This window comes from Puma concolor, chromosome B1 (assembly GCF_028749965.1).
Source record: "Puma concolor isolate L17-30 chromosome B1, mPumCon1.1.hap2, whole genome shotgun sequence".
Lineage (NCBI taxonomy): Eukaryota > Metazoa > Chordata > Mammalia > Carnivora > Felidae > Puma > Puma concolor.
The window spans coordinates 99,138,842-99,154,293 of record NC_141670.1 but is presented as its reverse complement, the minus strand read 5'-3'; positions in this window follow the sequence as shown (position 1 = coordinate 99,154,293).

Sequence of the window (15,452 nt, the reverse complement as noted above, 5' to 3'; positions counted from 1 at the left end):
GACGGAGGATTCTACCCTCCAATAAAAGATTAAAACAACAGTAACAAAATATAAGATTACTCTCAAAGACAAAAAGCAGTAACCTAAAACAAATCAGCATTTTTTAATGCTGAAAATAAGCTACTTATCTATTTTTAGCCCTTATGCTGGGGAGAAAAGATGAAACACCAAATCTTAATATTTAATATGCACATATTATGTACCAGGCTTTATGCAATGCACATTATAAACATTATTTCACTTATTTCTAGAATAACCTTAAGCTATAGGAATGACTAATGGCATCTTAGATGTCCAAGAAATGGAATCTTGGAATTCCAAGTCCAACCTACTAAGTGATTGAGCCAGGGTGTGAAGGGCTCAAAAATTGTTATCTATGGGTGACATTTAAAAACATACCTAAATGTTGATAATTTATAGTTTATTAATAATAAACTTCAAGGCATTTCTGAGAGACTTTTTATATTATTAGTTTTTATAAAAAAGAATACCAGTAGGATTTAATTTCCTCTAATGGTGTATAAAATAACCTTGTTGAGACAAATCCATTGTCACACAGCTTAAACTATTAGAAGGCATCTTCAGTAGCTTTTTAAAATAAGGATTCATTTATATTCAGCAACTCCTAAGCCAATTCATTTCAAAAATGCTGTAGGAGTGAGTAGGGGATTGTTTTACCAGTGGTAGAGGTTACAGAGGACAGAGGAAACAATAGAAGTTGGAAAGGCTTACCATGATGCTGGTTAAGGACTTATATGGAAATTTTCTCTCTGTACAGGGATGAATTTTGACCAGAGTAAGTAGAAAATAACTTTGAATCTTGAGAAAATTGTAGGGTTTATCTTACACTCTTGGAAGGTACATCTGTCAGGACACTCAATCAAGCCATCATGTTATTTCTATATCTTTAGGAAAGCCAAGAGAATGAGTATACAGGGATTATATCAATTTAAGCATATGTTCCTATCCAAAGCTCAATACTGGGTGAAACAGTGCAAAAATTCCCATCAGGCAGATGGTGTTTGTACTCTAATAGCTAACTTGACAATGGAAGGGAAGAAACGAAGACAAGGTAGAAGGAACATAAACTTTAGAATTCCCTGGTTTGTGGCTCTTTCAGTAATGACTAAATATGAGATCTTAGGCAGGATATTACTTAATCTGTCTGAACTTTTGTGTCCTTATCTATAAAAGAAGTATAGACAGTATTAAAAATTGTTATACATAATGCTTGAGTGTGTGGGAGCTCAACAATTGGGAGCTCCAATTATTATTAAGGTAACTGAAGCCTTAACTTTATAGCTATTTTTAATGGTTACTTTGGTTCTCCTTTTTAGCAGTGCTTCCTCAGACTTATTTCTCAAAATGTTAGATTTGTAAGATAAAATAAGGATCCTTGAAAATAAAGATTATATAATAATTTAAATAATGAATTTCCTAAAACAGGAGTGTACAAGCATGAGGATATATAAACATTTCCAAAAATTGTGTTCATCATGAGTATCTTTTTATTTTTCCTATAGGGTATTGATTGAATCATAACAAAACATCATTGTAATGAGCATATATTACTTTTTCCCAGGTGTCTTTCTTCAATAACCAGCAGAATAATAATAAATTGAATAGACATTTCAGTACACACTGGCAGAAATGAGGGAATTATACAGGCACAGCTTAAATTGATCTAGAAGACCCCTATTCATCTTTGAGAATAAAATTGGGTTAAGCATTCAAACTTCTGAACTCTATAATAAAGCAAAGGCTTAGAAATTTCTCCCTTCCTTTCCATTAATTCATATATCCACTTCTAATAGATATTCAAATAATGGAAGTGGTAAAAGCCCAATTTCTTACTCATAAGCCAGAAGAGACTTCAGAATTGAATAAAGGATAAAATCCCAAGGATAAAAGGGTCGAAAAGCTCCTTATCTCCATCCTGTTTATTCACCATAAAAGAATATCCTTTGATATAAGTACAAGTCTATCCCAGGGCAGGGGGAGGGAAGGAAAAAAAAAAGGCTGGATGTTTTATTTCAGCAATGTGTAATTACTATATGAAGTAAAATAAAATTTTTAGTGGAAGATTGGGGGAAGGACATGTAATCTATATCACCTATTCATTCTTTGATAAAATTTGAATGCCTAGCATTATTCTAGGTGCTAGATATAGAGCAGTTTTGAGAACTAAAGCAGTTTTTGCATGTGCCTTAATATCTGCTTATTTTGCTTGGAAATCAGAGGCATAAGGTGAAATGACTTGAAAGCTGATACTTGGGAGAAGAAAGTAGAAAGGTAAGGGTCCTGAAATGTCAATATTTATTTTGTTCTTCATTCATCATTGGGCTTCCCATAGTGTCAAATGTTGCTTAGAGAGTAAGGAGATGAATGAAACATGAATTACTGAGAACAGTGCTTAGTGGGGTGATGGCCCAGAGGCCACTTTGCAGTGGGTTGAAAAGAAAGTGTTAGATGAAGATATGGACACACGAATTATGAACATCTCATTTGAGAAGTTTCGCTCTGAAGGCAAGAAGAAACTAGGGCAGTAACTGGTGTTTATTTTACTTTAACTGGATAAGTGCAAGCATTTAGCAGGGAAATCAGAGACTTAAAAAGTGAGTGCAGGGAATTGTAGTTGCAAGAGAGAAACCAAATACACTGGGAAGAGAAGGAACAATCTCAGTGTAAATTTCTGAAAAGTTAGCATAAAAAAAAGAAATACGCTTTATACAGGCAAAGAAACTGCTGTTCAAAGGAGAGAAAGAAATGATCTGTGTCTTCTTGATTTCAATTCTTTCCTAATTTTATTACACACAAAAACAGCTAGGGAACTTGTTAAATGCAGATTTCAATTCAGTAGGTCTACATTTCTAACACATTCCAGGTGATGCTGATGGTGCCAGTAAGCAGAGCACCTCTGGAGTAGCAAGGCTGTGTTTCTGTTCAATACTGAGAAATGAGGAGTTCTCAGCATCTGGCTATAATTTTATTAATTAGAAATGGTCATCAAACAACTGGAGGGAGGAGAGCAAGGGTGGTTAGAGTGTTGACATAACTTTTCAGAGGCTCAGTGCATTGATTGAACTTAAGAAACTTGGCAAAAAAATGAGCAGTATATTGAGTGAGTGGTCATCAATTTGTAACAGAACTTCTCTTTGCTGGTGTGCCTCTCCCCATGTGCTCTGTTGCAAGCCCAGAGAAAATGTATGGTTGGGATCATGAAAGATTAGTTTTGTGTGGGGAGATACAATATAAAAATAACAGACAAACAAGAGTGTGTGTTATTGCTGAAAGTCTATGTAAATTATGCTGGTTAAAGAGGGAAGTTAAGAATAGATAGTGCTGATGAATTAAAAGTAGGGAAAGGATCAATGCATACAGGCATTGCTAAAGTCAGAGCATCTATTTTTGTTTTTGTTTTTATATTTTACTTTTGACATATATTTACACATTGCTATTTAAGATAAGCTGATTAGAGTCTGATTCTATCAGCAGACATTAATTAAGAAGCGTAAAGCTGGGAAATTCCCATTTCTGTTATGTTCATTAGTAAACAGATAGAACCTAAAGACCCAGATTCTAATGTTATCCTGCCCAGTCAGAATGTAAAAGCACCCCAAAAGAAGGTCTGTGAGTGTAGCATTCTGTTCAAAGACTTAAGGTATTAGCTAAATAACTATAATAGAATATTGGGGGAAAAGATGAAACTGGAAATAACAACAATCTTTGTCAGAATCAAGTAAGAGTATTTACTAAAATTAATCAGGAGAGCAGGATTCAGAGTTCATAGTGAAGAATAAAGTTCATTACCTGGGGAGATGGTTTACTTAAACTTTACTTAGCAGATACAGCTGGGATTATAGATCATGCTACAGGTCAGCATACCAAACACCACAGATCTGCTAGAGACCACCAAGGAAGTCTTTGGCTTTCTCTTCTGAGAAGCACTGACCCATGTTGATCATGTGTGAGTCAGGCCAGATTGGCTAGCAAAACAAAACTGGACATCAGAAGAAAAAGAACAGTGCTCAAAAAGGCTTCAGTCTCTTTAGTAATGTTCCACTGCTAATATCTGAAAGACAAGACTCTTTTTGTGGAAGTAAGCCCCCCTGGGATTTACCAATATCTTCTCTCTTCTTCCATGAACACTTCCTCAAAAATAGACACACTCCAAGCATCACAGAATGGTAGACATGATGTAACATAAAAGTGGACACAGATCCTTAGGACAGAGTCTTAGGACTCTTTGACACAGATCAGGGAATGGCTCTCATTTTTTGTCTGTGCAATAACTAATTATGTTTATCCAAGGAGTGAGGTAAAATGTCAAGAGAAAAGATTCTCTTTTAAACTAAATGAATTTTTATTAATACATTCTACCTTTTGGCTAATTGTTATGTGATATCTTAAAATTTTTATCAATTAATAAAATATTTTTATATTAAATCAAACTTTATTTTGATCAAGTCCCAATAGTTCATTTTTGCTTTTGTTTCCCTTGTCTCCAGAGACATGTCTAGTAAGAAGTTGCTGTGGCTGAGGTCAAAGAGGTTATGTTTTCTTCTATAGGATTTTGATTGTTTCCTGTCTCACATGGAGGTCTTTCTTCCATTTTGAATTTATTTTTGTGCACAGTGTAAGAAAGTGGTCCAGTTTTGTTCTTTTGCATATCTGTCCAGTTTTCCCAACACCATTTGCTGAAGAGACTATCTTTTTTCCACTGGATATTCTTTCCTGCTTTGTCAAAGATGAGTTGGCCATACATTTGTAGGTTTATTTCTGATATTTCAATTCTGTTCCATTTATCTATGTGTCTGTTTTTATGCCAGTACCATACTGTCTTAATTATTATAGCTTTATAATATAGCTTGGAGTCTGGAATTGTGATGCCTCCAGCTTTGGTTTTCTTTTTCAATATTACTTTGGCTATCAAAAATCTATAAAGAATTTATCAAACTCAACATCCAAAAAACAAATAATCCAGTGAAAAAATGGTCAGAAGATATGAATAGACACTTCTCCAAAGAAGACATCCAGATGGCTCACAGACACATGAAAAGATGCTCAACATCACTCATCATCAAGGAAATACAAATCAAAACTACAATGAGATAATACCCACACCTGTCAGAATGGTCAAAGTGAACTCAGGAAAGAACAGATGTTGCTGAGGATGTAGAGAAAGGTTAACCCTTTTGCACTGTTGGCAGGAATGCAAACCTATGCAGTCACTCTGGAAAACAATATGGAGGTTCTTCAAAAATTGAAATTAGAGCTACCCTATGACCCAGAAATTACACTAGTAGGTAATTTGTGCAAAGGATACAAAAATACTGATTCAAAGGGGCACATGCATCCCAATTTTACAGCAGCACTATCAACAATAGCCAAATTATGGAGAGAGCCCAGAGGTCCATCAACAGATAAATAGATAAAGAAGATGTGGTATGTGTATACAATGTAATATTACTTGGCAATCAAAAAGAATGAAATCTTGCCATTTGCAAAACCTGGATGGAACTAGAATGTATTATGCTAATAAGTCAGTCAGAAAAAGACAAATATCATATGGTTTCACTCATATGTAGAATTTAAGAAATAAAACAGATGAGCATAGGGGTAGGAAAAGAAAAATAAGAAAAACGGAGAGGGAGGCAAACCATAAGAGACTCTTAAATACACAGAACTGAGGGTTGATGGAGGGGAGGAGGTCTAATTGGGTGATGGGCATTGAAGAGGGCACTTTTGGGATTAGCACTGGGTGTCATATGTAAGTGATGAATCACTAAATTCTACTCCTAAAACCATTGTTACACTGTATGTTAACTAACTTGGATTTAAATTAAAAATAAATAAATAAAAGAAATAGCATGGCTGAATTTTGAAAATGTAAATAAAAAATTATTTACTCATTTTGTTCTTCTCATTTATATAATGGTCATCCTCATAGTTGACTTTAACAATAGCTTCTTTGGATCCTTAGATCTGGATTACACATGTTAGCAGTTGCAAAACATTTTTGGCTACATACCACCTTCAGGGCACTAACTGTACTTGGTCCTGAGCATATAGTGATACTGATTTATAGGTATTTTGTTGACGATTCTATCCTCACAGAGCTATCATGTTGTTGGGAAGAAAAATGTACACATTAAAATGCAAGTAAATTGAGTATTTTAAATAACAAATATGGATGATTTACAATTAAAAAATGTAAACAAAAAATTATTTTCTACGACTACTGACATTATGTTAACTTATAGCTATCCTAGAACCATTGGATAGAGACTCTGTATAGAAAATTGACGAGGTCCATCAGGCTTACATCTCTCCCTGTAAATAAAGACGATAGAATTCCAGTTCTTTAGAATATTTTGAAAGGCGATACTATCCATGCCAGTCTCCACCTTCTATTCTAGTATTTCTTCTTTAGTATGACACCACTGGACCAATTAGATGAGTATCTCATGCTCAACCTTGGTAGTTTCTGGTTTTCTTCATCTCTTGCCCAGATCTGGTTGCTAACCAAGGTATTAACCAACAGCAGCTATAGCCTACCATTGGCATTGCACTTTAGCCTGACAAATGACAAACTCCTTATCCAGCATTCTTGCAATGAAAACATCTTAAGTAATCTTTTAAAATTACAGCTTAGGTTTTACATCAGCTAGATTTACCAGCAGGCACTTTCCATGTCATTGCACTAACTGAGCTACATTGCAATATGATTCTCCTTAGCAAGAAGTTCCAGTGTTCATTATCCAACAATGCTCCCAAATTAAAGCACTGGTATGCTGGACAATATGTAATAAGTCAGAATGTCCTTGATTCTCCCAGTGATGTGGTTCCCATCAGAAAAAGAGAGCAGCTCCCTAAACCTTAGAAGAAAAATAGCTTTGCTCTAGGTCATATATATGGTATAAGTGTATTGTTCCACTAGGAATGCATTTAATAAACTTATTTTCATTTGCTAAGTGAGGTTGAAAAGATTGCCTTTATTTTGTGAATCTTGGTCCTTGTGGCTCTAAAAGAGAAGGCAACTCAAACACCAGGGATAGGAGGGCTCTGTGGTAGATAGGATTGCTCTTTCAAAATTCTAGGATTGGGTATGTATTTGCTTCTAAGGATGGCATGCTTCTATGATAATTCAAGGACCAGAACTAGGATTTATTTTATTTTTTTTATTTTTATTTACTTTTTTTTTTTTTGAGAGAGAGAGGGAGAGCATGCAAGCTGGGGAGAGGTGCAGAGGAAGAAAGAGAATTTCAAGCAGGCTCCACACTCAACACAGAGTCTGACATGGGCTCAACTCCACCACCCTGGGATCATGACATGAGTCAAAATGAACAGTCAGACACAACCAACTGAGCCACCCAGGTGCTCCAGAACTAGGATTTAAATTCTCAGTGTCTGCAGCTAGCCTTGGTGCCCTTATTTAGTGACAAAAGGCTAAATGCCTTTTGTCTGTCAGCCTTTTTTCTGTTAATAAACAATATCCTGTGTCACTTCCCTGGTGAAATCACTTCCTGATTTTGATTCATAAACCAGTTGTGCCCTATCTGAAATTTAGCCCATTCTCACTGCCTCATGGTCATGACTTAATAATGAGGGTAAGTACTGCCTCATGGTCATGACTTAATAATGAATGGCTAGCTCGGTATCTACTTATTTAAAAATGCCTACAGCAGCATCAACAGGTCTCATGCAGAAGATGAGTGTTAGTTAATCCTTGGGGAGAGATTTCCTATACCTAAATGTGATCAAGAAAGCTTCATTAAGCATTGTGTCTTTACAGTAATAACCTAATTTACTGTTTGAAATTTAGTCTAACTCAGGAAGTGAGAAAGTCTGCTTTTGCTTCCATCTGGACACATCAGTAGTTTTCAGAATGTTGTACACAGCCCTAAAGCAATTAAAAATGCTTAGGGGCTGCTGTGAAAATAAAACAGCCATCAAAGAAGGTGAAGCCCCCTCCTTCTCCATCCCACACACCTCAATCACAAAGTCTTTTTTTCCTGTCTGCTTCATCTGTGCAAGATTTATTTGAATAAAAGATTTCATTGATTACAAAAAAAAAGAAGAGGAAGAAGAAGAAAGAAAAAAGTGAAAAACACTGTTCTATTTAATCAACTAAAATGATAATTTTGTTACAAATTATTTGGATAATCACAATTGTGCAGAGCTCATTTTATGCCCAAACAATAAGTTTGTAAAGGTTTGTCTGAAACCATAACAACAAAACAAAACAGTGTTGTTGTCCCTACATTACCAAAGATGACCAGCTATGCCTGGTGGGAACATGCTGCATGCATATGTGCGAATGCCTTGTACTATACTACTATGATAATGAGAGTCTGCACATAAAGTAATGTATAATAGCAAATTATGCACTAACATTTCTAAATGTGTCAGCAGAGCCAGTAGGTTTTGATGGAGCTTACTGGTTGCTGTCTTCTGGTGAAGTATGATGGAGATCAATGATGACAAACAGATTTTGTAATTTTCACTTCTCGGTTCTATCAAAGGTAGGGATGAATTTTTAGGTAGTCTCTGAGCAAGTTTAGCATATGAGCACATTCTCTTGCAATTGAGAATGAGGCATGCTGTATAAGAACTCCTGTGAATCTTTCCCAAGCTGTTCTCCAGATTTTGTGGGGTCTTGGAAGACATACGTTCCAAAATCAATTTGATGTTCTTGATTGCTAATGTTTGCTTTATGGCCTTAACGCTAAACATGTGTATACACATGTGGCCACTTCACAGCCTAATGTCTCTGCATTTGTGCAGACTGTCAAACTGTACTTAATTCACCTAAGGGGATCTTTCCTGTGAGATGGGTCTTTCATCTTCACAAATTTGAAATGATGGAATTTGAATAAGTTGTGTGACTGGATTTAAGAGCCCCCTTTTCAAAGTGTTCCATTTTGAAGATCTTTTGAGGATAGGATGAATACAATCCTCAGCCTGCACTGATACATGTTAATGAAGAAAATCTGTCAAAGTCTACGTGACTTATCTCACATCTGATTATTTACATTGGTTATTTACTTATATAAAACTTTATCAACAATGACACATGTTATGTGCAATACCCCAGAGTAAATACTTTAAAATAGTGTTACTCTGTAAAACTGCTTCACATTTTAAAAGAAGAATGCATTTTTAGAATGTTTAATTAAAAACAAATTGTAGCTACCCATTTCCCACATCTTTATCTTCTCTCGTTTCTCTTTTGGCTAATAATATTGAGCATTCTTTTTGTTATGAGTAAAGTATATAATTAATTATGAGTTGTATATTATCCCTTAGTTTTTTTCTTAAGTTTTTTAGAATTAATATGAGTTTCTTTACTACAGAATTAGAAATAAAAGTAAATTGCTGTATTTCACTCCTTTGTTAGTTTTGATGTTGATATCAACTTAACTTTCCTGGTAACATAGAAATATATGATACTCATATAGAGAGTTTTTATATTATTCAGTGCCAAATGTTTAGCTAGGTAATGAGATAAAAGTATATATTCCTATTATAGAATATTGTTTTGTCTTGATGTAAGAAAAATAAGAGATATATAATTAGTTGGTTTCAATTTGTTTTGTAAGTTTCCCAGAAAATTACTTAGTGGGCATTTTAAATGTTTGAAAGACTCCCATATTTCCTTTTCTAACCTCTAACCTCCATTTTTTTTTAACTTTTTTAATGTTTATTTTTGAGAGAGAGAGAGAGAGAGAGAGAGAGAGAGAGAGAGTGAGCAGAGGAGGGACAAGAGAGAGGGAGACACAGAATCCAAAGCAGGCTCCAGGCTCCGAGCTGTCAGCGCAGAACCTGATGGGGGCTCGAACACACCAACCATTGAGATCATGACCTGAGCTGAAGCAGGACGCTTAACCAACTGAGCCACCCAGGTGCCCCTCTAACTTTCATTTTCATTGAGTTTTCTTTACTTTATTACCAAAATATATGTTTGGTTTTGTCTCTTTAATCTCTGGTTTCTTTCAAGTGCAAATGTTTCCATATGACCTCATAATACCCATATTACTTCTTTTAATTGCTTATACAAAACTTGATGTTCACTCTTTCAAATGTAAGTGAACTGTATTTACTTCAGTGTACTGAGTGATTTTATCTATTAATTGGGTACAGGCATCCTCATAGTTAAGTTCTGAATAAATTTGATAGCCAGTGAATCTAATTTTACTCTTATCACTAAAGTCAAATCAATTATATGACAGTATTACATTTATCTGAAGAGAGCATAACAGGAAGACTTAATATGGTCTAGCACATTGATTGTGTCCATATGGACGTGACCTAAGACTTGATTGAAAAATCAGACTAATCAGAAAACTTGTCAAATTATCTTTTTCAGATCTTGCCTCATTACTTATATTTTGCTAAGCAAGAAAACATGTTGTTCAAACCCCTTAACTGTCCTTCTCAAACTTATATTAATTCATTTGTTCATTTGCCAAATATTAATTGAACATCATAAAAGTAGCAGACACTGAACAAGACCCTTGGGATATGTAGGCTTTATTTCCCACTCTCTTGGACTTTATAATCCTGGCCACACCATGGGTGAACTAATTTTTGTAATACTTCACATTACTTAACCATTCTGTCTTACATGTGAATCATAATGGTATCTATATCATTTGGTAGTGGACACAATTAAATGACAATAAATATAAAGTGTTTTAGATGAGTGCTGGGCTGAGAATGTTAGCTCTTAGCTCTTAGTAGTAGTAACAGTATTAACAGTACCATCTAAGAGAGATAAACATCAGAAATAATTATTAATTTTAAATGCTGGAAGTGTTATAAAGACGTACAACAGCTAAGGAAGAATATAGTAAGATGATCTCACAAATATAAGTATTCAACTCTAGATAATTTCCCTAAACATGTAAAGGTATAAGCGAGGCTATTTTTTATCTATGATATAATATTAAATAGCACTAAAATTTATAAGTGAAAACATCATATATGCAGGAGTATCTTCATTCATTCATATTGTTTTTTTATAGAGATTTATCTTTAATTTTTCTCAGTTTAACTATTTCTGAATAAAAGATCAAGAAGGAAGTCATTATAAGTCTCAGTAGGTTGGGAAAAAATAATCAGGTTTCAAAATACAAAACAGATAAAAGAATATATAAGGAAGCATTAAGATGGGTTTTTCATAGCTACGGTCTCAATAGCAACAATAAATAAGCCATAAAAAATTCTAGTCACATTCCCACACTCTTAATAACTCCACTTCTCTTAGATGTAATTACACTAAAGAAACCAGTGATCTAATTGTGTGGGCGAGTTCTATATTTTACTAATGAACATTTGTAAATATGTTCGTGTATTGATAATTAAAAAGACAGTAAATCCCACAAAGCATGTCACCATAGTTTGTACCCTAAATGCTTAATGAACATGTGAGTCTAAGGGAATAAAGAAATTATATTTGAATTACTGTATTAATACTAAAATTAATACCTGTCTTTGAAAAAGTTTCTATGCCCAAGATAGAGCCACTCCTGCTGAGGGTGCCACATCAGCAAACTGAAACTTAAACTTTATGTCCCTATAAATGCTCTGCTAGACCAGAAAGGCAGTATATCCAGTCAGACAATCCCCAAATTCCAAGCTAACTCTGGGCCTTCTCACCCGAAACAAGTATGCCAATGTGGTCTCAGCCAATCAGATATTTTCTATTTTTCTCTTCCTTGTTCTTTATTCTTTAATCAATAAAAGCTTTCTGTATTCAGCTGCATTTGGCAATTCTCTAAAAGGACACAAGTCTGCTCCATGAAATGTTAATGTTTTTCTGTATCATCTAAATCATCTTATTTAATCATTCTTTTAACAGTTTTTAGCAGTGACCAATGAGATCTGAGGCTGACTGCTGAGGATTTACGGGACAAGTTGCACAGGGAAGGCACCTGCTGATCCCTTTGAGCTCACTGCTCCTGTTGCCATTCCCTGAGGCTGTGGGTAAGTCAGTCTCAGATTTGAGTCCTACTTCCTTGTGTGCAGCAATCTGATCAAAACACAGTTTACTTACATATACATATATAATATAATATTTATGTATATATAAAATTTAATATTATATATTTATATTTCCCAGAAAGGTTCTGGGGTCCTGGAAAGGTTCTGCAATAGTTATATTGGGACTCCACAATATGTGACAGCCGTTAGGGGACTTGCAAATCATCAAGCTAAGTCCACAGAATGAACCCCTGGAAAATGTCAACAAAGAAAAAGACAATTAATATAGATTGTTTTGACCATCAAAATCAAAATCTAAGTAGGCACAAGGGAGACTATGAAAAGCCAATAGGGTGTCCACCACTATAAAATCTTTTTCAGAGGAAATTATAGAATATTGCTAAGGGGAACCTGGGCAGCCAAAGCCTTTAATGAGTAGGGATCGGACACCTAAAAGCTGTTAGAGGGGCACCTGGGTGGCTCAGTTGGTTAAGTGTCCAACTCTTGGTTTCAGCTCAGGTCACGATCCCACGGCTTCATGAATTTGAGCCTCACATCAGGCTCTATGGGCTCAATGGGGATTTGGTTTAGCTCTATGCTAACAGAGTGGAGCCTTCCAAATTTGGCAATCCAAAGTATCTCTACCCTGTTCTTTGTTGTTTCTACAGAATGCATTATCTTTTAATATATAATACAATTTTTCTTACATTTTATTATCTGTCTTTCCACTCCCTCCACCCAATATAATTAAAGATACAAACAGACATGGATTTTTGTTTTATTTACTGAGGGATTCTTCAACAGTATCTGTCTCAAATGGATATTTAATGAACAGTTGTTTACTGCAATAATGGAACCCAAAATTGCAGTAAAATTACTAAAAATATCTTCTTTATCCATTCATCTACTAATGGAAACTGCTTCCATATCTTGACCATGGTAAATCATGTTAAAATAAACACAGGAGTGCATGTATCTTTTGTGGTAAAAACACATAAAATTTACTATCTTAATTTGTTTAAATGTTCAGTTCATCAGTATGAAGTATACTCATTCATACTGTTATGCAACAGATCTCTAATAGTTTTTTTTATTCTAAAATATTAAAATTTCATACCCATTGAATGACTCCCCCTATTATTCTCCCTCCAGCCTCTGGTAACCATCATTCTACTTTATTTCTATTAATTTGAGTATTCTTACTATCTCATATAAGTGGAATCACACACTATTTGTCTTTTTTGTAGCTGGCTTATTTTGTACACCAATAATGAGGCAGCAGAAAGAGAAATCAAGGAATTTATCCCATTTACAATTGTGCCAAACACCAGAAGATACCTAGGAATAAACTTAACCAGGGAGGTAAAGATCTGAAAATTAAAAAACACTTTTGAAGGAAATTGAAGATGACACAAAGAGATGGAAAAATGCCCCATGCTCATGGACTGAAAGAACAAATATTGTTAAAATGTCTATACTACCCAAAACAATCTACAACATTTAATGCAATCCATATCAAAATACCACCAGCATTTTTCAAAGAGCTACAACAAACAATCCTAAAATTTGTATGGAACCACAACAAACCCCGAATAACCAAGGTAATCTTGAAAAAGACAAGCAAAGCCAGAGTCATCACAATTCCAGATTTCAAGCTATAGTACAAAGCTGTAGTTATCAAGACAGTATGGTACTGGAATAAAAAAAGAAAGATCAATGGAACAGAATAAAAAACCCAGCAATGGACCCACAACTATATGGTTAACTAATCTTCAACAAAGTAGAAAAGAATATCCAATGGAAAAAAAGTCTCCTTAACAAATAGTGTTGAAAACTGGACAGCAACATGGAGAAGAATGAATCTAGACCACTTTCTTACACCATACACAAAAACAAATTCAAAATTGATGAAAGACCTCTATGTTAGGCAGGAAACCATCAAAATCTTAGAGGAGAACACAGCTTTGACATCAGCAATAGCAACATCTTACTACACACATCTCCAGAGTCAAGGGAAACAAAAGCAAAAATTAACTACTGGGACCTCATCAAAATGAAAAGCTTCTACACAGTGAAGGAAACAATAAAACAAACTAAAAAGTAACCAACGGAATGGGAGAATATATTTGCAAATGACATCTGATAAAGGGTTAGTATACACAATCTAGAAAGAACTTATGAAACTCAACACCGAAAAAAACAAATAATCCAGTTAAAAATGGGCAGAAGACATGAACAGACGCTTTTCCAAAGAAGACATACAGATGGCTCACAGACACATGAAAAGATGCTCAACATCATTCATCATCAGAGAAATACGAATCAAAACTACAATGAGATATCACTTCACAACTGTCAGAATGGTTAAAGATTGATAACTCAGGAAACAGTAAGTGTTGATAAGAATGTAGAGCAAGGGGAATTCTCTTACACTGTTGATGGGAATGCAAACTGGTACAGCCACTCTGGAAAACAGTATGGAGTTTCCCTAAAAAGTTAAAAACAGAATTACCCTATGACCCAGCAATTACACTACTAGGTATTTACCCAAAGGTAAAAAGGATATAAAGAACTCAAATGTTCAATGACTGATGAATGGATAAAGAAGAAATATGTGTATACACACACACACACACACACACACACACACACACACACAATTGATTATGGAATATCATTCAGCCATAAAAAGAATGAAATCTTGCCATTTGCAACAATGTAGATGTAGCTAGAAAGTATTATGCTAAGCATAATAAATCAGAGAAAAACAAATACCATGTAATTTCACTTCTATGTGGAATTTAATAAAACAAATGAACATAGGGAGAAAAAGAGAGAGACAGAGAGAGAGAGAGAGAGAGAGGAAAACCAGGAAATAGAATCTTAACTATAGACAACAAACTGAGGGTTGCTGGAGGGGTGGTGGGTGGGAGATGGGTTCAATGGGTAATGGGTATTAGGGAGGGTATTTGTTGTGATGAGCATTGGGTGTTATATGTAAGTGATGATTCACTAAATCTGTACCTGAAACTAATATAGCACTGCATGTTAACTAACCGGAATTTAAATAAAAACCTGAAACAAAAGACAAAACAAAATAAAATAGCATAATTGGCTAAAGTTTCATTACCATTATAGTGTATGACAAGATTTCTTTATTTTTTAAGGCTGAATAATATTTCATTGTGTGTATATACATTTTGTTTATCCATTCATGTGTTCATGGGCATTTGGGTTACCCATCTCATGGCAATTGTGAAAAATGCTGCACTGAACAAGGTGTGTAAAATCTCTTTGAGACCCTGCTTTCTATTCTTTTGGGACTACATTAAACTTAAAAATTTGTGTATATGAAGGAAACAATCAACAGCAATAAAGGAAAACTACGTAACTGGGGAAAACCTTTGCAAATGTCTAATAAGGAGTTAAAATACAGAATATATTAAGAACCTGCACCGCTCAACAAA